Source organism: Symphalangus syndactylus, chromosome 7 (genome assembly GCF_028878055.3).
Source record: "Symphalangus syndactylus isolate Jambi chromosome 7, NHGRI_mSymSyn1-v2.1_pri, whole genome shotgun sequence".
Lineage (NCBI taxonomy): Eukaryota > Metazoa > Chordata > Mammalia > Primates > Hylobatidae > Symphalangus > Symphalangus syndactylus.
In genome coordinates this window covers 97,687,016-97,713,303 of record NC_072429.2, presented here as the reverse complement: position 1 = coordinate 97,713,303, position 26,288 = coordinate 97,687,016, and the positions used below count along the sequence as shown (strand labels likewise).

General features: G+C 38.9%; 1 protein-coding gene, 2 long non-coding RNA genes and 1 pseudogene across 20 annotated transcripts in view; 2 read left to right on the top strand and 2 right to left on the bottom strand.

Moving 5' to 3' along the window:
- The window catches only part of VPS13B (vacuolar protein sorting 13 homolog B), an 897,698-nt gene extending 896,912 nt beyond the window's left edge, over nt 1-786 (bottom strand). For 5 of the 18 annotated variants that reach the window (XM_063642859.1, XM_063642867.1, XM_063642853.1 and 2 more), the window contains exon 1: nt 253-439. The gene's annotated coding sequence lies outside the window, so the exon portion shown is untranslated. Of the gene's footprint in view, nt 1-49 lie in introns of all 18 variants that reach the window. The other 13 variants (XM_063642861.1, XM_063642855.1, XM_063642866.1 and 10 more) reach the window with 7 other exon arrangements.
- LOC129486662 (uncharacterized) lies at nt 713-17,115 on the top strand. The gene is made up of 2 exons (XR_008659043.2): nt 713-851; nt 16,909-17,115. It is a non-coding gene; the product is annotated as an uncharacterized lncRNA (long non-coding RNA).
- LOC129486658 (ubiquitin-conjugating enzyme E2 variant 1-like) lies at nt 8,360-11,363 on the top strand (annotated as a pseudogene).
- On the bottom strand, nt 14,955-26,288 carry LOC134737127 (uncharacterized). Its single transcript, XR_010121719.1, has 3 exons — nt 26,188-26,288; nt 17,785-17,848; nt 14,955-15,109 (listed from the first exon to the last, which is right to left on the bottom strand). It is a non-coding gene; the product is annotated as an uncharacterized lncRNA (long non-coding RNA).

The window sequence follows — 26,288 nt, the reverse complement described above, 5'->3', positions numbered from 1 at the left end:
TGAAGGAAAGAGCCTTAGTTATCTCAGGCCGAAAGCAGTAAGTCCCCACCAAAGCGGCCGTTCGCCTCCTCTTATAGGCAGAGAAAACTCAAGCGGACTCCCAGCTCCAGCTGCGGCCTCCTCACAAGTACAACACCCTTCGCCAAGCGAAGGGAGGGAGGAAGACGTAGTGACCAGATGAGAGCGGGTCCCTCAGAGTGGAAGAATGAAATGAGGCGAGCTCCCCTTCGGCCGCAGTAGCCCTTCACCTACCCAGCCACCCCGCGAGGCCCTCGCTTCCCGGAACCCAGCCGGATCTGCCACCATAAAACCAAAGCTAGAAGGCCCGCCGTCCCGCTCCCGCTCCCTCTGCACTCCACCCTCCGGTCACACGCCAGAGTACCGCCGCGTCCCCTCCACCTCCAGGTCCCTGGCACCCGCCCCTGCCGGCAGCGCTGCTCCTGTACCGCGCCACTTCCGGGTGTGCCCCACTTGGTGCTCAAAACAAACTGTCCCTCCACGGCCGCCACTCTACGCAGCCGGACCAGATTTCTCAGGCTGGAGAAGCTACTCTGCGCGTCTTCGTGAAGGAGAACTCTTGCGTTCTGCTAGCCAGGGTCCCAGCTCCGACCCTGCTAGTTAGGACAAAGCTCTAGGAGGTGTCTGAGGGGGTGGGGGGGAACCGTAAAGGGGAAACACCCGAGATCCGGAAGTGGCGCTACGGGGAGAAAGCGGCTGCGGGTGCTGGGGCCGCTGTGCCGGCGGCGGTTCCCCAAGTGGAGGTCCGTCCTGGGTGGGGAGGCACGGAAGGTCGCTGGTTCGATGCGGAGGAAGAAACCACACCTAGCACTTAAAGCCCTGACAAAATAGAGGTGGTTGTTTTTCTTGAGAAATGGGAGGACTGGGAAGAGGAACTTGGTTGGGTTCACTGGGGAGGGCAGAAGCAATAGGCCGCTGGTAGGAGGAGCGAAATAAGTGACAGATTTCAACTTAGTTCCAAGGTTTATTTGCTGGAAGGAGGGTGGATGTGGGAAGAGAATTGAAGGGATTAGGACATACACCGTTGGAGGATGTGTTTTGGCCAAACGTGTAGACAAGTTCTCGCATTCTGTTACTTTCACAAAGCAATGGTAAAGTACTCCCTAGTTTGCTGATGAGGGGCGGGGGAGTGATGGTCAAAGAGAATATTGCGGGGAACCATAGGATTGCAGTCTGACGTGGGATTTAGGGAAGCTGCGGGAATAACCAAAATGAAGACAGAATTGAGAGTTCTAGAGACAAAGTGAAAATAACTGATAAGTAATGAATTCAGAGTTGTAAGGGTCAGTGTTGGTTTTATTAGGCTATAATGAGTGTATAAAATATTACCTTTCCGTATAATAGCTTACAAGGTAACAAAGTCAAGAAACTCCCATTAACTCGGAAAATATACACTGGGCTTCAAGGAATCGCATAGGACATGCTCCCCAAGTTTTGCCCAGATTGTCTTATCTTTGGTTAGCGCTGAAGAAAACACCTACCACTGCATTTTGAAACTAGACTCCTGGCCAGGCGCGCTGATGCACGCCTGTAATCCCAGAACTTTGGGAGGCCAAGGCCTCCAAATTGCTTGAGCTCAGAAGTTTGAGACCAGTCTGGCCAACATGGAAAATACCCGTCTCTACAAAGATAATAGTAATACAAAAATAAGCTGGGCATGTTGCCTGTAGTCCCTGCTACTCAGGAGGCTGAGTTGGGAGGATCATTTGAGCTCCAGAGATGGAAGCTGCAGTGAGCCGTGATCACACCACTGCACTCCAGCCTGGGCGACAGAGTGAGACTGTCGAAAAACAAAAAAAATCAGAAACTAGATTTCTTAAAAGGTTATTAAATACCTACCCATGCCTAAAGCTCTTTCCTGGAATTCAAAATTGCCATTTCTTGAAAGAGCTTCAGTAACTGCAACAGAAAAGAGGCCTGAGGATGCCAAGGTGTTTAGATTTATTTTGTGATTGAAAATAAGGAAATAAGTTTCACCAAAAGAGGCAGCAGCTAATTGCCAATTCAGAGCAGCTGTTCCTTCACAAAAATGCCGTAATAACTCAAATATTTGAGTATTATCAAAACTTGCCAAATTATACAAATGAATTAATTTGTTTTTCAGTTATCTGCTTCATCTGAAACACAGGTCAAAGCCATGACTTAGAGGTTTTAACATAAAGAAAATGGTTCCACTAATTGTATAGAACCTCTCAGCAGTCTACAACAGTAGCTCCAGGTCTTGCCGTTTTTCTAGAGAAAAAGGGCCTGGTTTTCTTCTATGGTGATCTATTAAATAAAAACACGATATTAAGATAAATTGGCCAAATATAGGAGTAGAAATGTGACTAAGATGTTTGAACAAATAACATATGGAATGCTAAACATTTTTTGTTCTCGTGTGCCATTTTTCTCCTGGAACCAACAAAAAATGGACAAATTCCTGGCTTGGGAAAATTATCTGGGCACTGTGTTTTGGTTTAAGTATCAAAAAATTTGTAGTTTTCAAACTGTGTTCCACTGTGCCCTTTACCATAAGCAGTGAAGATAAATTTAATTCCTTTTCACTAATAGTTTCATTGCTCATTTTTTAAATTGTCAAATGGCAAGCCTTTTCCAAATCTATTATGTCTTTGTATTGTAAGGTTTTTCTTCCCCCCACAAATATCGTTTAAGTGTTCTCAAGACTTTGAGGCAGGTTGGTTCTGTAGAGGCAGGCCTGGTTCTTGATCTTAACAGAAAACCTTCAAGTTCCTCACCATTAAGTATGTTGTTAGCTGTAGGGTTTTTGTAGATGTTCTTTAGCAAGGTAAAGCTCGATGAGAGTTATTATCATAACATAGGTGTTAGATTTTGTCAAATGCTTTTTCTGCATCTATTGATATGAACATGTGATTTTTCTTCTTTAGCCTGTTAATATGATTGATTACAATAATTGTGTGTTGAATATTTAACCAGCCTTGCATACTTGGGATAAGTCCCACTTGGTCATGGCTTATACTTCCTCTTATACATTGTTGGATTTAATCTGCTAGTATTTTGTTGAAGATTTTTGCATCTATGTTCATGAGAAATATTGGTTTGGTTTTCTTATAATGTCTTTATCTGATTTTGGTATTATAGTAAGGCTGGGCTCATGAATAAGTTAGGAAGTATTCCTTTGCTTCTCTCTTCTGGAAGAGATTATAGAGAATTGGTATAATTTCTTCCTTAAATGTTTGGTATTACTCATCAATGAACCCACCTAAGCACAGTGTTTTCCACTTTAGATGGTTATTAACCATTCTGTTTCTTCATTTCTGTTTTTTATTTTCTTATTTATTTCCATCTCCCTGCTTACATTTTCTAGCTGCAAGATTAAAAGATTGAAAAAGGTAGAGAAAGGCTTCTTTTTTTTGTTTAGTTTCCTATTATGTGTGATATATATATATATGGGATCTTCAACTACAGGGACCTGTATCCCTAACGCCTTGCATATTATGTGGTGCCTAATAGGTTATGACAGTGATTTACTTTAACAATTATTCAGGAAATCTGCTTACCTTTTCCTTGTGTACACAGGGCTAGATTATTATTCAGGCTGTCTAACAGCCAGGTGTTGTCAAGTAACTGAGTTCTGACCACCTGAATGTGGATAGAAGTGATGTAGGCACAGGCCTGGCTCATAAAAGCCTCCCACATGACAGCCTTAGTCTTTCTCCATCACCAAGCAGGATAAAAATGTGCAGAGGACTCCAAGGTCCAAGGAGATGTTAAGGACAAAAACTAGGAGATTGAGTTTATGAGTCATTGCCTAGAGAAACAACTGCTGATAAGTAACATCCATTAGGATTTTCCATGATTGAGAAATAAACTACTGTTAAACTTACTGAGATTTGGAGGGTTATCTGTCACAGCAGGAAGTATTATTTTAACCAATTCATATAATAGACATAAGCTGATCTTAATTCAACTTTGTTTCAGAAATGTTAAAATTGTAATCAACCAAAGTCTTCTATTTTATTTCTTCCTTTTGAGAAGGAAAAAAGAAAAACCGTTAATTACTACAATCAATAGAACAACAGTTTTCTGCATTTAAAGTCATACACATTAAGCACTCTGTACAGTGTGCTTCTGACTGGCTTTCTAAAGAGTTACAGCATGTAAAGATTCTTAATATACCCTCAGAGTTAAGTGTAAACAAATATCCAAGTCACGTAGATATTATCTCACTATGAAAATTGGGCACAGTATAGTTCATAAGTCCAGTTGGCAAGAAACTAATAATCATGATTGGCTCAAGTTATTTATGTATGTTAGTTTAATATTCTGAATTTACTCATTAACTGAGACATTCTTTGAATGCCCACTGTGTGTTTTACACCATACCAGTCACTTAGGCTTGCCCACATTGAAGGAGCTCAGTTTCATTGGAATCACAGATATAAATGACCTATTAAAATATTATATGATTAAGTAGATTATGTAAAAAAGTGCTGTGGGACACTAAAAAAATCATTTAGAACTATGTGAGAAAATCAGTCAAGGCTTAAGAGAGGAGTTACCAGTTACAGATAACAATGTATTTTTTTCCACTGACCTAAGCCTTTCAAGCAAAATCAGAAAACTGTAATTTTCACTAAAATAAATCATCAATGGAATGACCTAGTTTAAGACCCTTTTGGAAGACAGAAAGAGTCCCAGAAATCTCTACTACATCAAAACAAATCAGAGGGATAGGCAGACATACCAGTATAACTGAATAAAGAGCCCAGAAAGAAACCCCTTCAAACATGGCATCTTTATATATGACAGACAATGGCAAAGAGTGCATATTTCAGTAATTGATACTAGAACAACTACTACCTATATGGAGAAAGATTAAAATTAGATTCCTACCTCAGATGTAGGAAAGAAGTCCAAGTTTTATGAGGCCAAAAACTTATAATTTGGGGATTCCTAAGGAAATTCCAAAATAAATTAACTTTTGAAAATTTCATAAAAACACAACCCATGTGAACATTACTTGGGCTTCTCCCAGAGCCTTGAAAAGAGCTTACACAAGTGATGGTAGAGTAAATCTACCTCTGTTCACAACAAACACAAAAATAAACTCAAAATGGATTAAAAATTCAATTTTTTTTTAATTTTTAGAGAAATTATAAGACAAAAAATGTTATGCCTCAGAGAGGAAGGAATTCTTAAATAAGGTAAGGCACAAAGACATAAAAAGGACAAACTTTCAACGAAAAGCTTAGTTTATACATTAAAATTAAAAAAGCTTGTTCATCAAAGAACATGTCAAAATACAAGCACATGTCAAAATACAAGCCACAAGCTGGATGAAGATGATGAAAAATGTTCATTACTCAACAAAGAAAAAGAACTCATTTTATAATAAACCACAAATTAATGAACAAATCCAATAGAAAACTGATCAATTCATAGAAGAGGAAACTCAAATGTGTTATAATCACAAAAAACATGTTCAGCTCCACTACTCAGGGGAATTCAATTTAAAACAATAATAACCTATTCCATACCTATCAGACTGACAATATTTTTAATGTATAATGTTAATGAGTGGTATGATAGGAACCTAGTACACTGTTACTGAGAACAACACAGTGGAGAGGAATTAAGCAATATCTAGCAGAGTTGAAGATGCATATACCCTATGACCCAACAAGTCTATTTGTAAGTATTACAGAAACTTGCGGGCCAGGCACAGTGGCTCACACCTGTAATCCCAGCACTTTGGGAGAGAACAACACAGTGGAGAGGAATTAAGCAATATCTAGCAGAGTTGAAGATGCATATACCCTATGACCCAACAAGTCTATTTGTAAGTATTACAGAAACTTGCGGGCCAGGCGCAGTGGCTCACACCTGTAATCCCAGCACTTTGGGAGGCCGAGGTGGGCGGATCGCCTGAGGTCAGAAGTTCGAGACCAGCCTGGCCAACATGTAGTGAAACCCCATGTCTACTAAAAAAATAAAAATGAAAAAATTAGCCAGGTGTGGTGGTGCATGCCTGCAGTCTAGCTACTTGGGAAGCTGAGGCAGGAGAATTGCTTGAACCCAGGAGGCAGAAGTTGCAGTGAGCCGAGATGGCACCAGTACACTCCAGCCTGGGTGACAGAGCAAGACTCTGTCTCTCAAAAAGAAAGAAAGAAAGAAAGAAAGAAAGAAAGAAAGAAAGAAAGAAAGAAAGAAACTTGTGTGTATGCACAAGGAGATATGTTTAACACTATTTTGCAGCATTGTTTGTACCAGTTGAGTATCCTTTATCCAAAATGCTTGGGACCAGAAGTGTTTCAAATTTCAAATATTTTCAGATTTTGGAATATTTGCATTATACTTACCACTTTAACATCCCTAATCCAAAAATCTAAAATCCTCCAAAGAACATTTCCTTGAGGGTCATGCATATTATGTACTCAAAAATGTTCAGATTTTAGAGCATTTTTGGTTTGGGGATTAGGATGTTCAACCTGTATTAGTGAAACAGTGGAAACAATTGAAATGTCGGTAGGACAGTAGTTAACTATCATATTCATACAATAGAATATTATATAGCAGTGAAAATGAATGTTATGACTTTCAAATATTTTACCTACAGTGAGAAATATATTTCATACCATGACTCAATATATATATATATGCTTATATATAATCACAAACATATATGTATATAGGCATTAAATTGAGTACTTATGATACATTTTATTTACTGTTCTGTTTTTTCTAAAGCAGTTCATGACCTGCTATATTGATTTTCTGTGATACTAATGATTTGAAACCTACAGTTTGAAAAAAAAACACTAAACAAAGTTATATATTAACATGAATAAATATGAAGAAATAACAAGTATAGCATATTATATAGTGTATGTGTATATATATATATATACACATACATACATATACATGTATATGGTATTCAAGAAATGCTATATATTGTGATACCTATATTTATATAAAGGAATAATTTTTAAAACTTATGAGAAAGGTAAATACCAAATTCAGGATAGTATTATTACCTCTGAAGTGGAAGACATGGAAAATAAAACGGGAAGGGAATACTGGGTATTTCAACTATATATGTAATGTTTTCCTTATTTTAGAAAAGGAAAAATGTTAATATTTGATAGGTGTTGAGTACATGCGTGTTATTCATATATTTTTTCAAAATACTTGATTATTAAAATTAACTAGAACAATATTTCTCAATTTTCCATCACACTTTGAAAAAAATCATCTCACTTTTTCCAAAAAGGAATTTACAGATATTTTGTTATCTTAATTATTTGTAGCAAATTTTAAAGGAACGTTGCTGGGTGCAGTGGCTCACACCTGTAATCTCAGCACTTTGGGAGGCCAAGGCAGGAGGATCACTTGAGGCCAGGAGTTGGAGACCAGCCTGGGCAACATAGTGAGACCCCCATCTCTTTAAACAATATATGTATGTGTGTGTGTGTGTGTGTGTGTGTGTGTGTATTTTATTTTTTTAATTGGCCAGGTATGATGGTATACACCTGTAGTCCTAGCTACTTGGGAGACTGAGGTGAGAGGATCACTTAAGGCCAGAAGGTCAAGGCTGCAGTGAGCTATGATTGTTCCACTGCTTTCTAGACAGGGTGACAGAGCAAGACTCTGACTCTAAAAAAATAAATAAGGTAAAATAAAAATAAGAGGCCCAGCGCAGTGGCTTATGCCAATAATCATTCCCAACACTTCAGGAGGCCAAGCAGGAGGATCACTTGAGCTGAGGAGTTCAAGACTGGCCTGGGCAAGACAGTAAGACCATCTCTACAAAAAATAAACAAAAAATTAGCCGGGCATGGTGGTGCATGCTTGTAGTTCCAGCTGCTTGGGAGGCTGAGGTGGGAGGATTGCTTGAGCCTGGAAGGTCATGGCTGTAGTGAGCCGAGATCGCACCACTGCACTCCAGCCTGGGTAACACAGTGAGACCCTCTCTCAAAATAAATACAGCCAGGCATAGTGGCTCATGTCTGTAATTCCAGCACTTTGGGAGACCGAGGCAGGCAGATCATTTGAGGCCAGGAGTTCAAGACCAGCCAGACCAACATGGTGAAACCCCATCTCTACTGAAAATACAAAAAAATTAGCCGGGCATGGTGGCACATGCCTGTAGTCCCAGCTACTCGGGAGGCTGAGGCAGGAGAATCACTTCAACCCAGGAGGTGGAGGTTGCAGTGAGCCAAGATCATGCCACTGCATTCCAGCTTGGGCAACATAGCAAGACTCCATATAAAAAAATAAATAAAAATGTTTTAAAAAGTTGTGGTCAATCTTTAGGGTTATCTTAAGTATCTTTTTTTTTTTTTTTTCAAGACAGGGTCTGACTCTGCCACCCAGACTAGGGTATGGTGGTACAATCATATAGCTAACTGTAAACTCAAATTCCTAGGCTCAAGTGATCCTCCTGCCTCAGCCTCCTGAGTAATTAGGACTACAGGTGTGCGTCACCACACCTGGCTAATTTTAAATGTGTGTGTGTATGTATATATATATATGTATGTGTGTGTGTGTATATATATATGTATGTATATGAAATGAGGTCTCACTATATTGCCCAGGCTGGCCTTGAACTCCTGGCCTCAAGTGATTCTCCAGCCTTGGCCTCCTAAGGTACTAGGAGGCATGAGCCACCACAACTGGCCAATAGAGATCTTTTTGTTCTCCAATTTTGCCATGCAAATTAATAGATACTAGGTATGGTGGACTAAATGGTGACCAAAAAGACATGGCCTAATCCCCAGAACCCATTACTATTGCCATATATAGTAACAGACCGAATATTACCTTATAAGGCAAAATATGTAGTTAAGAATTTTAAGGGCCAGCACGGTGGCTCATGCCTGTAATCCCAGCATTTTGGGAGGTAGAGGTGGGTGAATCACCTGAGGTCAGGAGTTCAAGCCCAGCCTGGCCAACATGGCGAAACCCCATCTCTACTAAACATACAAAAATTAGCCAGGCGTGGTGGCCTGCACCTGTAATCCCAGCTACTCGGGAGGCTGAGGTAGCTTGAACCCAGGAGGCGGAGTTTGCAGTGAGCCAAAATTGTGCCACTGCACTCCAGCCTGGGCAACGGAACGAGACTCCATCTCAAAAAAAAAAAAAAAAAATTTAGAGGAGTGTTATCCTAGATTTTCCAGGTGAGCTCTAAATCCAGTGACAAGTGTGTTTACAAGAATGAGGCAAAGAAAGATAACACAGATAGAAGGAAGCAATGCCACCATGATGACACAGACTGGAATGACACCATTAAAAGTCAAGGACGCCAAGAACCACCAGAAACTGAAAGAGGCAAAAACAGATTCTCCTCTAGAGCCTCTAGAGAGAGTACAGTCCTGCTGACACCTTGATTTTCTTCTGACCTCCAGCACTGTGAAAGAATAAACTTCTGTTGTTTAAGCCACCCAGTTTACAGTAATTTGTTATAGCAGTCATATTTTAAGAAGAAAATTGGGGGAATAAATTTGGGGTAAGGAAATGTTATAGGAAATCTAGGTCCACCTGCCTGGTTATGGTGACAAAGGGTGAATACTTTTCTTTCCTAAGTTAGCAACATCAGAAACATCTTTAAAGTCTTTTTCTACATGAATTTCCTTATTGGTTGCAGTGATTTTAAAATATGTCCACAAATTATTTAATTATACCCCCTCCAAAAGGTGGAGCCTAATTCTCCTCCCTTTGAGTATGGATTATATTTATTGGCTTACTTCTAACAAATACAATGTGGCAGAAGTGACCGCGTGTGACTTCTGAAATGAGGACGTAAAAGGCTTTGTGGCTTTCTCCTTGTTCTTTGACTTAGATTATTCGCTCTGGGAGAAGCCAGCTGTCGTGTCATAAGGATACTCAAGCTGCACTATGCAATGTCCACATGGCAAAAACTCAGTCCTCCTGCCAAAAGGAAGCCCAAGAACTTGGGCTATCTGAGCACAGTCAGCCTTAAGATGACTGTAGTTCGGGGCCAGCCTTCAAGCGTCAGCAACCCAAGATGGCAGCCACCATGGGCTCAGGAGTAAAAGTCCCTCGCAATTTCTGACTGTTGGAAGAACTCAAAGAAGGCCAGAAAGGAGTAGGAGATGGCACAGTTAGCTGAGATCTAGAAGATGATGAAGACATGACACAAGATGGACAGGGATGATAATTGTGCCTCCAAGAACAATTTATGAAAATCAAATATACAGCCTTAAAATAGAATGTGGACCTAAATACCCATTAGCACCCCCCCTTTGTAAGATTTGTAACAAAAATTAATATAAATGGAGTTAATAGTTCTAATGGAGTGGTGGACCCAAGAGCCATATCAGTGCTAGCAAAATGGCAGAATTCATATAGCATCAAAGTTGTCCTGCAAGAGCTTCAGCGCCTATTGATTAAAGAAAGTATGAAACTCCCTCAGCCGCTGGAAGGACAGTGTTACAGCAATTAATCAAAAAGAAAAACCACAGAACCTTCACTTCCCCCCCTCCCGATTCAATTTAAGCAGTCTTCATTTTCCACAGTAGTAAATTTTCTAGATACATCGTGTAGACCTCAAAGTACTGGAAAGGAAGCTCCAATTCAAAGGAAATTTATCTTAAGATACTATAAATGATACTAATTGTTTGTCCATTTGAAATATATAAGTTTTGCTATAACAAATCATCCTATCAGGTGTAACCACTGTCCATGTAGTTGAACTTCTGGAATCGAGAAATTCTAATTAAATTGATTCCCATCATAACTAGTGGGGCACATCTAACTCAACTGTGAAAAAGAAACATCACACAATCACCTTGCTGATTACATGGCCTGGGGGTCTCTGCCTTCTCCGCTTACCCTCCTGCCTCCCACCCTCCCTGCAACAGCCCTCTAGCTTGGCTTGTTAGAGTGGATGTGAAGGTTTTAGGTTGCAGCCTGTGGGACTACTGCTGCGTGTGTGGGGTGCTTCGCCTGCACCCCTGGTTTCTTTAAGTCTTAAATGATGCCCCTTCCAATCCATCATCCTGTCCCCACACTCCTCCACTCCTGCCTTTGGCAGAAGCATAGATTGTAACCCCTCCGCACCCCTCTGAGATTGGCCTTTGGTAAGGAATTCAGGGCTTTCCCCGTATCTTCTCTCCCCCACCTCTATCGAGGGTTGCTGCTTTTTCTTCCCTCCTCCTCAAGTTGCTTTCTGCACCATCACCACTCAATACCTTCCATGACACTTCCTTGCTTTGGCCAGAAGCCATCAGGTAAGGTTAGAAAGTCTCTAACCTCCCTTGTTTAGTTTTGGAACCGTACTTATTCACTCTCCATCAGCCTGGGAAATGAATATTGGGTTTTCAGCCCTGCCACCCTCTGCTGTCATCAGCTGATGCGTTGTTTTTAGCTCAGGTTTTGATAAGGTGAAAAGGAAAGTCACCAGGCTTACTCAGACCTGCCAGCTCTCGGAGTCCTTGGTGGTTGAAATTGGAGAAAGACCACAAGAAGACGCTTGTAAGCACACATGATCCCTCTGAATTGTTTTACTTTCCTGTAATTGCTTTTGCTTTTAAAAACTGAAGAAGTTTTAAACAGGGCTTTCATTTGGTCATCCTTGCAATCCACTGAGGTCTAGTTTAGAATCTGACAACTGGAACAAAAAGAACCTTGAATCCAGTGCATGCCTTGGTTTTGGTGCTGCTGCTGCTTCTCAAGATCCTCAGCAGGGATTAAGAAAAAACCCGGTGTGCATAGCAGATCCCTGAAATTGGTGGGCTTGACCTCCTGGGAAATTGGTGCATCTTTCCACTTCCTGTTCAGGACCACTAAATGCTGAAATGTGGGTGCACACCGAAATAAAAGTAATTCATTGTGAAAAAAATAAAATAACTCTAGTTCAGGATGACATCTTGACTGCAACCTCATGAAAGACCCTGAGCCAAAACCACCTAGGTAAGCTGCTCCTAAATTCCTGAACCACAGCAGAAATTATGAGATAATATTTAGTGCTTTAATCTACCAGATTTTGAGGTAATTCTCTCTCTCTCTCTCTCTTTTTTTTTTTTTTTTTTTTTTTTGAGATGGAGTTTTGCTCTTCTCACCCAGGTTGTAATGCAATGGCGTGATCTCGGCTCACTGCAACCTCTGCCTCCCGGGTTCAAGCAATTCTCCTGCCTCAGCCTCCTGAGTAGCTAGGATTACAGGTCCCCACCACCATGCTCAGCTAATTTTTGTATTTTTAGTAGAGACAGGGTTTCATCATGTTGGCCAGGCTGGTCTCGAACTCCTGAGCTCAGGTAATCCATCTGCCTTGGCCTCCCAAAGTGCTGGGATTACAGGCATGAGCCACCGCGCCTGTCCTTGAGGTAATTCTTAACACAACTAATACACTGATGCACCTTCTAAATAAAGTGCCATTTTTGTTCAGGAGGCCTTAGCATAACAAATATCACAATCCTATGAATCTCTAGAAGTTGTCATGTAGTAGATGATTACTGACATCATCACAAGTTATAATACCTTAAGAATGATACCATTCATTCAGTACTTCATATGTATATGAATTTTACCAACACAGAAACTTAGCCTAGGAATCTGTCTAGTTCCCCTATTATTAACATCATACATGAGTGTGGTACATTTGTAATGATCAATGAACAAATATCAATCCATTATTACTAACTGAATTTCATACTTTATTCAAATTTCCTTACTTTCCTTTCTCTTTAATCTCTAAAGTTCTATGAATCCATGGTCCTATTTCTGCACTAATTCACTTGTGTTTTTTCTATATACTTCTGCATCTAAAATACTATTTTTACTAGATTTTTTACCAGACTAATTTCATTGAATGTCTTCCAAAGTATGAACACTTTTATTTTAAAGTTTTCTTAATATCCTCATGGTAACATCAAAATTTAAGGAAATCTGTTTGTCATCAAAAAGGGTTTTGGTAACGTTTTGTTAGATTTGCAAACTTTTCATATTATTTGCTCTTACATCACTTCCATGCTATTTCCTTTGCTTTTAGTGTATTAATTTTTTTCAAAATGGTAAAATAAAAAAATGTTTATACATTATATTTTTAAGTATCTATTTCCTTAATCTAAGGTAAACTTTTCTCAGGCATTTTAACTTAACAGGATATTACATAGAAAAAAAATAGGGGAATAACTATTATCTGACACACTTCAAACGTTCTTTGAACTTTGTTAGTTTAGTGTCAGTTATTGACTGCTTGAATTGGAGAACCCCCTGCTCATATCAGTAACAGCTAGTCAAAATTATCAAGAACATTAAGAACACATCACAGAAATCACTGTCATCAGTTATTGATAGAAAGGAAGATTGCACAGTGAGATGATGTATTCAATAGAAGGTTGTGTGTAGTAAAAATAAGAATTGTAAATGTAAGTCAACAGTAAATCCAAAAGCCATGTCTTTCAAGGGAAATCTGAAAACTATGTTTCCTACTTTCAAAATCCTTTCATCATTACAAGAGTTATTTTCTAGTTCAAAAATCTTGCCTACCTCCTTTTAAAAGTTATTCTTTAAAACATTAGGCCAGATGAGCTAATTTCAGACGGCTTATTTACCTGCTCATGGATTTATATGCCACCTGCTTTTGCTTTTTCTACAGATGCAAAGTCAACCTCTGGGGCAAAATTTCACCTTTCTCTTTCTGCCACACAAGTGGTAAATAACATGACCCAATAAATTTTAGCATTTCCCCAAATGTGTAGGATACAAAAAATGTATTCATTCATGTGAGATATAAAAATGTACACTCACACTTCTGAAATCAACAGCCAGCCATTTCACACTTGGGCCAAAGGCAAACAAACATAATTCTCACTGGCAGCTGGACAACATTCCGAGCTGCCACCACATTAATTAACTCACCTCAATCAGATTCCACTTCAACTTGCACAGCTTGCTGCCAAGAAGCCTAGCAATAAATTGTTAGGTTAAATACTGAACAAGGTAGGGAAATACCATATGGTATGTTGTTATAGAGGGTGGGATATTCTTGTTTAACACTAGTAGCAGGGTTTCCCACTTACTTTTTATTGTCTCTTGTGATTTGAGAAAAATGAGTATATGTTCTTGTTGATAAATGAACTTGCATGTCTTATTGTGAAGGGGAATGGGATGGTAACAAGTTAACAGAACACCTTTGTCCACAAGCTTCTATAGTTGATATTCCCTAAATCTGAAGACAACAGCTTACTTATGAAGTGCTGGCAGCCCATTAATGGTAAATTATTGGTATTAAACCTTTGGGGAATGTCGAGGAACAAAGACCTCAAATTCCCTTTTCATTTAGGTGTACTGGGAATTTACAAATAAATACAAACTACTTATAACTGAAAGAATTGTAGCTTAGGAGTCAAGATTTAAGTGTGAGTCTGGTTTCTGCCTCTGACTGGCTGTCCACTTTGGCCAAATCACTTAACTTCTCTCATATTATGTCCTTATCTGTCATATGAAGGAGTTTGACTATATGAATGGTTCCCAAACCTTAATGCACATATCATCTTAAGGAGCTTGTTAAAAATGCAGATTCTTGGATTCCACCCTTGGCTTGAAATTGATTCATTTTGACATGGAGCCTAGTAGTCTGAATTTGTAATAAGCAATAAATTATTTTGCAGATATAGAACCCATACGCTGAGAAATAACTGGAATACATGACATATTGTATCCCTTTACCTCTGATGGTGTATTATTGTAATTACCAATCCATATCATTGTTTTTATAATGTGTGGTGTGATTTTGGAAAGTGGTATAATTGGGAGTGGTAACTCAAGACTTAATATACAATAGGCAGTTCAAAACTCTAGTGAAAAAAGACTGAGAACACCTGAATATGACTACCCAGGTGCCTGTGAGCATTTTCTTGGGTTGTAGGATGGGTGATAGCTGACTGACTGTTTCCTCTAGAAATCTTGGCTGTATATATAGTAAGACTCTACATCTAAACAAAGAAAAACATTGAAAGGCATCCTACAGATCAAATTTATTCATATTCCTGATCACTCACCCAGGATAAGGCTTTCTGTGCTCTAAGGATGTTGTTATGAATGCTCATTTCATTTCTTTTGCTTCTTGTGTATCTGGTATATTCTGCTTCTTTGTTAAATTCTGAAATCAAAAAACAAATATTTTGTACTTGTTTGTGAGATTTCAAAAGACTAGGAACTTTTGAAAACCTCATTCTCTTTAGATTCTAGGACATGATTTGATAAATAAAGAAAAAGCTCTTACTGCAAAAAGTTCTTATAACTTACTGAATAGGTGCATATGGATTTATACTAATCCATGTATCTTTTTCCATCTGATTCCTCTTTGACTAGCAGAGAGCCCTAAGATAGCTGTCTGGGGCCAGCCTTAAATTAGGAAAAGAGCATGCTTAACAGGTCCATATAAGAGCGTGCAACACAGGCTTTTCTCATCATATTGCAAACTTAACAGACTTGAAGATCCAAAACTAATCATTATTATTTTACTTTTAAAACTGTGGAATCACCTTTGTTATTAGTTTCTATCAGTGGGGGATGTAAAATGGCAATGCAGTAGTTGCTTTACTATTCAATCTTCACAAAAGAAGTCTGATTCTCTTCGATTTAATCAGTTCTTTCCAAGCTATTTTAATTATCACAAACATCCCCCAGTTTTAATAATGTTCCTCAGAGTATGGGTAGATTATCCTTATTGGTCTTTGTATTCTCCTCAGCCACTAAAATCAGGCTCTTAACTTGGTAGATTCTCAATAATGGAATGTTGGGCTAAAGATATGTTGGCAGAAAAGGAAGTGTTGAATCCTGTTGCAGACTTCCTCATCCCCTGCAGGTGGTGCTGGGAGATAGGTTCTCTATTTACTTATTTAATCATAATTAGTTGGGTTAGTAAAGGTGTTCTCAGTTCTTAGTTTAAAGATGTTGTAATTACCTAAATTTCTTCCTCCCCTTCACTCTTGTTACTGAGTCACAGAGAACAAAAAGACTAAAAAAGGTGATCAAACTGAAGACAACAGAGACATTAAGATAACTGATGGTGTCTCCCAGGCCTAGCAGTAGAAAGATGCTGCAGGGCTTTAGGAGAAAGAGAATTTGTACACTCTTACTTTCAAAAGAGAACATATATTCAGGAAATTTTTCTATAGACTATCTGACTATCTCACCAGAACTACTGTATTAACTCTAGCACTGAATCTGTCATCCTTATACATCAAGTATTTCTCACCATGGTCATATCTCAGTGGTTATTAGTATTTGGGACTTAAAGGTTTCCTGTACAATGCTGTCTATGACACCACCCAGTTACAGTTAGCAGCCCTCTCCTCTGTCTTCCTCCAGATTAATGAGTGTATTGCTTATTTTAATATCTGAATCTTCCACTCAATTGGGAGCTCCTATAAAGTAGAGACTGTCTTTATCATCCTTGTATCACTAGTTCTTACATTGCTTCTTTGAAGGTAGTAAACACTAAATACATTAAATAAACAAAGCAATCAACAAATCAATTAGAATACTGTCAGCCACATAACTTTAGAGTTGCCTGAAACCAAGTATGAATTTCTCTTGTATCATTCCTACCCTGATGCTTACTGATGCCAAAATTAGAGGTCAGTGAAGATGGTCATAATTAAGGAAGCTAGTATTTTTTAATTGATATAACACGATCCCCCAATATACATTTCTAGCCATATCTCCTCCACCTCCCCCATATGAATCTTTCACAACTACCAGATTGGTCTGTTTGCTCTCTCTGTAACATGCCTTATACCCTCCCACCTCTAAAATTATGCCATCCCTCTATTTTGCCCTTAGTCTCTTTTAATCAGTGGTTCTCAGAGTGCTTCTCGGGGGCCCACAATGTCAATGCTATGCTCATAATAATACTAAGATGCTATTTGTCTTTTTACTCTCATTCTGTTACAGATGTACAGTAGAGTTTTCCAGAGGCTACATGACATGCAGTATCACAACGGAAGCAAATATAAGAATCCACCTGTCTCCTATTAAAATGCAAAATGTAAAACAGTACCACTTTCCTAACTGTTTTTGTTTGTGGAAATATAGTTCATAAAAATATTTACATTAACATGTAATTTAGGTTAAAATAAATTAATAAATATTTGTAAATTGTCTCAGTTTTAATTTCTAATATGGTAAATACAGATAGATATAACCCATATAAACAAAACCTGTTTGGGGTCCTCAATAATATTGAAGAGTGTTATACAGGGGTCCTAAGGCCAAAGAATTTGAAAATGCTGATCTAAGTCTTCCTTATCCATTAAAGTCCAAATGAAAGTTGGGAACAGTAGCTAATGCCTGTAACCCCAGTGCTTTGGGAGGCTGACGTAGGAGGATTACTTGAGGCCAGGAGTTTGAGACCAGACAGGGCAACATACGGAGACCCTGTTTCTACAAAAATAAATTTAAAACGTAGTCGGTCATGGTGGCACATGTCTGTAGTCCTAACTACTTCGGAGGCTGAGGCAGGAAGATCGCTTGAGCCTAGGAGCTTGAGGCTGCTATGATCCCGCCACTGCACTCCAGCCTGGGTGACAAAGCAAGACCCTGTCTCTGAAAAAATAAATAAAATAGTTTTAAACTTAGAAAAAAAAAGGTTCATATCGAAATCTTCCTACTCGATAAGCCTTTTTGACCACTGCAGCTAGAGAGGATCTTGTCTGTCTCTGAATACTACGGCACTTACACACTTATGGCTTTTTATCATTCATCTAGTACAGACCTTGTGCCAAAAAGGAATATTGTTATGTAGATTCAGAATGATAATTGAAGACTTACGTGTTTGATGGTGAATCATAAACAACCCTCTTACTTCGCAGTCTCTCTGATTAGTCTTCCCAGCCTAAAGGAAAAAAAAAAATTCTTGACTTTTCAACCTACCCTTTCTCCTAAGGAAAATAATAATAAAGTTTAATAATGATATACGTAAAATATTTGTTATGGTCATCTTTATTTTAAACCTGATAAATGTTCATTGAAAAAGAAAAAAACTAGAAATTCAAAAATTAAATTTAACCACAATGCCATCATCCTGAGGTAACAACTGCTAACATTTTAGTGCATACATATCCAGTCCTCTTCTATACAGGTATTTTTCCACTATATTTACGTTATATGGAACATACTATTGTCTTTTTTCATACCTATTTTTAAGACACTTTTTTGTTTTTTACTTACTGTCAGGTGGGTGTTACATGGTATTTAAAGAAACAGGTAATGTTCTAACTATAATAAATGAGCTCATGATGAATTTTTAAATATATAATGAACTTTTTTTCTGTCATTAAGTATTCATTATCTCAAGTAACTATAATTTGTTCATTATATTTTATATATGTGTGTATGCACACACACACAAGGATTTATTTAACTCTACCATTAGACATTAAGATTATTCTAATTTTTAATACTATAAATGATACTTGGATTTTCTTCCGTGTATACACATTTTGCCTATATCTCTGATTATTTAGAAAAAATTCTTAAAAAGGGAATTATGAGGTCAGGATATATAAACAATTTTAAGACATTTAATCTAAACATGCAATCATCTTTTGATGCCACTTCATCTTTTTCAATAGAGTAAAAACAAAATTGTTATTTAAGAGAAAAGGAAAGAAGTTCGAGAGGTAGTGAGGAAAAGCTGGGAAAGCATATGGAAGAAGGAATACTCACAGAAAAATTGGTGCCAAAAAAGAGAGGAGAAGAAAAGCCGGAAGCATAAATAGAATTGAAGAATACATAGAAAGGGATAAAACAAGGCAAACTGAACAGAGGTTTTAGAGTCAGGCAGATGTGGATTTAAAAGACAAGGCATCTACTAATTATGTGACCTTAACCAAGTTACAGAACTTTTTTCTTCATTAAACTGTTTTCTAAAATTGGAAACAGAGCAAATCAGCTTCAGTACTCATTATTTGGACTGACCTTGAACCCTGAAACTTATGCTTTATACCTGTGCTAGTGCATGCACTCACTTATCTTTCTCTTCTATCAAGCAAAGAAGCAGTTAGCAACACCCTTTTGCCACTCTGCTTTCTGTTACTTCATCTCTAGTCTTTGGTTTCTCTTCCACAAAATGAGAATAATATTAGGAATTAGGAGCCTAGTCGGACTAGAAACCTTGAGAAAACAGGTTGTCTTCTTCTCATGAAACTTTTTGGCCCTTCATGCTTCTAACTGTGCCAAGGAATGTCTTGAGACATTTTATTTGGCTTTTCTACTTGAAAATCTAAATAGAACCTGCCTGCACAAAGGTACAAGCCCATCACCAAAAATTTAATATGACTGAAACAGAAAGTCAAATGGGTTGTATATAAATTAATGGTAAAGACTTGCATTAGTTTTTTTTACTCTGAAATCATGCATTTCTACTGCTTTTAACTGCTTAATTAGTTTCAGGTTGGTAGAACTATCACCTCTGTGAATGTTGGAAAATTCACTGTAGTTTCCTTATTCGACTCCTCTTTTTCTGTTTGGAGGGTGTTACAGATAGGGTTGATAGTGGCTTTTCACATAGCAAAAGTATTTTAGGCACCCAGCAAGAAACATTAAAGTGTCACATAGCAAATATTTCACATACTTTAGTTGAGATCAGTCATCTACAAACTGGGGAAATAAAGGACCATTTGAAATAAAGAATGGGTGACAAAGGTGATTTTCATTCCAATCTAACAGAAGCACTAAGTGGGATTAGACCAGACCAAATTTCTGACTTATTCCGGGCTGTTCAGGCTATCCATTAATCTTATCTCCCACTCAGCAACAATAACTTCCAGGCAGTTTTTCTTTGTCTTCTCCTCACTTTTTAATTTTTATTTATTTTATTTTATTTTATTCTATTCTATTTTATTTTATTTTGAGACAGAGTCTCTGTCTCCCAGGCTGGAGTGCAGTGGTGCAATCTCAACTCACTGTAACCTCCACTTTCTGGGTTCAAGCGATTCTTGTGCCTCAGCCTATAGAATAGATGAGATTACAGGCACCGGCCACCATGCCTGGCTAATTTTTGTATTTTTAGTAGAGACAGGCTTTCACTATTTTGGCCAGGCTGGTCTCGAACTCCTGGCCTCAAGTGATACGACCGCCTCGGCCTCCAAAAGTGCAGGGATTAAAGGCGTGAGCCACCGCACCCAGCCCTTCTTCACTTTTTTAATATCCATATTCCCAAAGCTCTGAAGTAATTGTGGCTCACAACAGTCTAGTTAAAAATCTCTGCACATATTCTAGTTAATTTCAGCTTTCCTAAATCAACTTAGCTATATTTACCTCACTTATTCCTTTATCCTTACCCTTTAACTTCCTTTCTTTGGTAATTCCCTCCACCCTTAACCCCAATGCACAGACTTTAATTGAACAAAATTGTTTGATTACATCCTTATACTGGTGAAATTCTTAGCTGTTGATTATATAATATGTACAATTTCTGGCTCTCAGTTTCCAAAAATGTTAGTGAGGTCTTAGAGATTCTCAGCAAAAATAATGAAAGGCTCTTACAAAAGGTGTCAGTTGGTTTACATTAAAATTCTTAATATACAGCTAGCATCATTTATTATCTTTTCTGTACCGACATTATAGATCCCTTGAGAACAATGATAGTATCCTTTTAAGATATTCAGTTATTTTTAAAATATCAACTACATTGAGTTTTTCAGGCCATGAAGATATTTTTCATAGAAAAATTTGCATCTCCCGGCCGGGCACGGTGGCTCACGCCTGTAATCCCAGCACTTTGGGAGGCCAAGGCATGCGGATCACCTGAGGTCGGGAGTTTGAGACCAGCCTGACCAACATGGAGAAACCCCGTCTCTACTAAAAATACAAAATTAGCTGGGCGTGATGGCGCATGCCTGTAATCCCAGCTACTCGGGAGGCTGAGGCAGGAGAATCACTCTAACCTGGGAGGCACAGTTTGCAGTGAGCCAAGATCGCGCCATTGTACTCCAGCCTGGGCTACAAAAGCGAAACTCAGCCTGGAAAAAAAAAAAAAAAAAAAAGTACAATTTTAAAGGCCGGGCGCGGTGGCTTGCTCATGCCTGTAATCCCAGCACTTTGGGAGGCCGAGGTGGGCGGTTCACGAGGTCAAGAGTTTGAGACCAGCCTGACCGACGTGGTGAAACCCCGTCTTTACTAAAAATACAAAAATTAGCTGGGTGGGGTGGCGCGCGCCTGTAATCCCAGCTACTCGGGAGGCTGGAGCAGGAGAATTGGTTGAACCCAGGAGGTGGAGGTTGCAGTGAGCCGAGATCATGCCACTGCACTCCAGCCTGGGTGATAGAGCAAGACTCCGTCTCAAAAAAAAAAAAAAAAAAAATTTGCATCTCCCTAATAGGAAAACTTATAATCAGTGTTATGGATTATGGATAAGCTGATTATAGATAGTACTTTTCTTATGCCACGTGCCTTATTTAACAGTTTTTAAAAAACTTTATTGATAATATTTTATAGCCTTGATCTGCACTGTCCAACATGGCAGTCACTTGCCACATGTGGCTATTTATATTTAAATTGTAATTAATTAAAATGGAATAAAATTATAAATTTGGTTCCTCAGTCACAGACACATTCAAATGCTCAATAGCCATATATAGCTATTAGCTACCCTATCAGCATAGAAAGTTTTATTGGGCAGCACTAGTCTAAATGAATTAAATATAGTATCTGATAATAATCAATATAATTATCTGCCAGTCATAAATAAATTTTAACTATATCTAAAAAACTAATCATTTATATCTTTTATAATAAAGTGACAAGGTGGTTTTAATATGTTCCTAATGAAGCAGCTGAAAAACATAGTGTTAATTGGACAATTTAGCAAAAATGCAACTCACATAAACTATATGCATAACATTTCTTGCACCCTTCTTATAAATAAATTGTAAGTGCATATGTACCCTTCAAACTGTGTATGAATCTTACCACTGTTTTATTCATTTGAAGAAGGGTCTCCCTTTGTCACCGAGGCTGGACAGCAGTGGCAGGATCATGGCTTACTGCAGGCTTGACCTCATGGGATCAAGCCATCCCAGCCTCCAAAGCCACCCATCCCAAGCCACCCATCCCAAGCCACCTCAGCCTCCAAAAAACTGGGACTACAGGCGTGTACCACCACACCTGGTTAACTTTTTAAATATTTTTGGCCAGACACGGTGGCTCACACCTGTAATCCCAGCACTTTGGGAGGCCGAGGTGGGCAGATCACTTGAAGTTAGGAGTTCGAGACCACCCTGGCCAACGTAGTGAAACCCTGTCTCTACTAAAAAATACAAAACTTAAGCCAGGCATGGTGGCACATGCCTTTAGTCCCAGCTGCTGGGGAGACTGTGGCACAAGAATCACTTGAACATGGGAAGTTGAGGCTACAGTGAGCCAAGATCTTTCCACTGCACTCCAGCCTGGGTGACAGAGTGAGACTCCGTCTAGAAAAAAAAAATTTTTTTTCGAGGGCCAGGCACAGCCTGGGTGACAAAGCAAGACTCTGTTTCAAAAAATATACATAAATAAATAAATTTTTGAGAGCCAGGCACAGTGGCTAATGTCTGTAATCCCAGCACTTTGGGAGGCCAAGTCGGCCATATTGCTTGAGCTAGGGAATTTGAGACTAGCCTGGACAATGTGGCAAAACCCCGTCTCTACAAAAATACTAAAATTAGCTGCATGTGGTGGTGGGCACCTGTAGTCACAGCTACTCAGGAGACTGAGTTGGGAGGATGGCTTAATAAGCCTCGGAGGCTTAAGCCTGGGAAGGCAAGGCCACCGTGAGCCAAGATCATGCCACTGTACTCCAGCCTGGGCGATAAAATGAGACACTCTCTCTACAAAAAAAAAAAAAAAAATTGAGACTGGGTCACACTACCTTGTCCAAGCTTGTCTCAAACTCCTGGGCTCAAGCTATCTTCCCACCTCTGCCTCCCGAAGTGCTGGGATTGTGGGTGTGAACCATCACGCCAGGCCTCTCATCACTGTTTTAAAATGCTAACTTCCCATGAATTCTAGGGAAGTTCTCCCAGAAATATATGGGGACTGAGTCCAGGTTCTATGGGAATGGGTAGAAGTAGAGATTAACATTAATATGTGTCCTTATTGCTTGGTGGGTACACTGTGCATTGCTCCAATGGTGCATGCACTGAAGGCCCTGATTTCCCACAACGCAATATACCAATGCAGCAAAATTTCACTTGTACTCCATGAATATATACAAATAACAAAATATGCTTTATTAAGTGTGTTTAAAATTCTGTTGTCTTTTAAAAGTGTTTTGAGAGATTAAGCTTCATGAACTGTAGAAAACTGGCTGGGTGAAAAGTAACTTGTTCTGTTGTCATCCATCCAAGAATGCGGACAGTGAGATCATTCCAATATATCTCCTGCCAAAGGCTTTTGGAGAATGGCTATAGACTGAGGTTGTTCTGGAGCTGGAATCAGTTAGCTATATATTTCTTTCTGTTGTCAGCATACACTGGGAAACACACCTGCTACAAAGAGTTTATCATTTCTAAAATGATCTGAGAGTTTATTAGTCATGCCAAAAACTGTCCAAGTCAGACAGTTCCACAAAGAAAATAGAAAATTCCTGGCCAGGCACAGTGGCTCACACCTGTAATCCTAGCACTTTGGGAGGCCGAGTTGGGTGGATCACCTGAGGTCTGGAGTTTGAGACCAGCCTGGCCAACATGGCAAAACCCCATCTCTACTGAAAATACAAAAAAACTAGCTAGACGTGGTGGCAGGCACCTGTAATCCCAGCTACTTGGGAGGGTGAGGCAGGAGAATCGCTTGAACCCCAGAGGCAGAGGTTGCAGTGAGCTGAGATTGTGCCACTTCACTCCAGCCTGGGTGAAAGAGCGAAACTCCGTCTCAAAAAAGAAAAGAAAAAATTCCCTTGACCCAGAATTTTCAGGTTGTAATGCTATGGCTCACTCCCTCATCATGAATGGATTCAGAATAGGAAAATGTTAAAAGTTTAAGTTACTGGATCAGTTGCCTTCTATCAATAAAACTATGAGAAACCTATAATGTGCTTTTCTGTTTGGTTTTCCCTTTTATTAGCATCCTTCACAGCACATACAACTGTTTTTATGTAGACCTAACAGAAGTTTAGTTCAACAGGGATTTTTTTTTTTTTCTGAGACAAGGTCTTGCTCTGTCGCCTAGGCTAGAGTGCAGTGGTGTGATCAAGGCTCACTGCAGCCTCCTGAGTAGCTGGGACCAGATGCGCTCACCATCACACCCACCTGTAGAGACAGGGTCTCATTATGTTTCCCAGGCTCACTTTGAACTCCTGGGCTCAAGAGATCCTCCCACTTTGGCCTCTCAAAGTGCTGGGATTACAGGCATGAACCACCACACCTGGCCTCAACAAGTATTTTTTACAATACTTTCTGTCAAAAAGCCAACTATAATTTGGCCCTTGCCCTCAAAAAGCTCATTCTTTAGTGAATGCTAGCCATAAACAGTTAAGTGCCATGATAGAGTTAAACAAAGCCTACAATGGAAAATCAAAAGAAACAGGGTCACATGACCAACCAGTAAGAGTTCTTAAAAGTAATGATATCCAACTAGAATCTTGATGAACAGTAGTTAGCCAGGTAAGGAAGGAGTGAGAAAGGGATAAAATTTTAGGCAAGAAAGAACATAAGCCAAAGCACAGAGGTGTGAAGATAGCATAATGAGTTCTGGAAATTACATATAGTCCCATATTGCCAAAAATAATTGTTAGGAGGTTGGCAGGAACTAGATCATTGATTTATTTTTTTCTATAGATGATGGGGAGTTATTATGTGGTTTTTTTTTAACGAGGAGTGATCTGTTCATGTTTGTGTTTTAGACTGATCACTTTGTTAGACTCTGGAAATCATACTGATATGGAAGAGGCAGTTTTGACAAGTGTTAGGAATAAAGACAGCACAAACTCATAGGACTTAAAGAGAAGAGTTAAGGCGATTTCAACATTTTTGGCCTCTTGGCTAGGTGCCACATAACTGAAATGGAAAATACAGGAGAAAGAGTAGGTATGGGAGAAAATTAGTTTAGTTTTGGTTTTGCTAAAAATGAGGTGTTTTGTGCCATCTACGCAGATATGTCCATCAGGCAATTAAATGTATGTCTTGACTTACAGGGAATGTTGGGAGCAGAGATACCTAAAGGTGATGCCTAAGGATTTAAAAATAGAAGATATCTATATGGCAAGAATGGAAATGAGGGTGAGAAGACTGACAGCACACAGGATGAAAAAGAGAATAAAGGACAGGAGCCTGGGAATTCCAACCTTTAGGGAAAATTACAGTGATGTACTGTGAAGTACAGTGAAGTACTTCACAGCGAAAGACTATGAAGAAATAACAGTGGTCTAAGGAGATCCACAATAACATGGAAGAAAGTCTGTTGCTATGTTCTGTCTTTAGGAAAACAAAATCACTGAAGGAATTCAAAGATCAAAGAAATGTAACAACAAAACTATAAACCATCCTTCTCCACTTAACCCTTTGTCAGACACTGTTCCTGGGATGCCTAGTTCAGAATGCCCACAGCCTCTTCAACAAAGGGTTTGGAATTCCTTTCTCCAACATCAAGGAGGCCAACATTAATTTATGCTGCAAAGCTTCTACAGGGAAGGGAAAACTGGAATCAATTGTTCATACACATACCAAAAATCTAAAAGAGGACTATCTTGGAAGACAATCTAAGATAATACCAACCAAGTAGCTGTTGTCCCAAAGTGAATTTTATTTTTATCTGTATTACCTGGTTTGGATGCCAAGGCAGTTCTGATTTATTGGATAATTTCAAGTCTTCATCTCATTTTGGATATTTACCACCTCCATAACAAAGGTTTTTTGAAAACAAGAACTGATAAGCAAAATTTCTAGAGGCAGAAACTACCAGACTCCAAGTAATTTTTGAAGGTAATAATCAAGAAATAAAATAAAAAGGTAACTAAATATGAAGAGTCAAGATTTTCGGGAAGGCAGGAAGGGTTTTTGGGGTTTGCTATGGTTCATTGGTTGATTTGTATTAGAACCTGTATGAAAGATAAAGTAAGTAGAGAACAGAATTAGGAAAACAAAATACAGTAATTTTAGGAAAGAACTTATGACACAAAAAGTAAATAAAGGACTGATAATATAGTCAGCAAAATCCTGATTATGAATCTGTGCAAACCAAAAGTCAAGTACTAACCTGTAGCAAGTTTGGAAACACAGTTAAAGATCTTCATTAATGATATAGTGCTGAGGAGAAGACAGACATTCTCTTGGTTAAGAAGACGATGTAATTATACT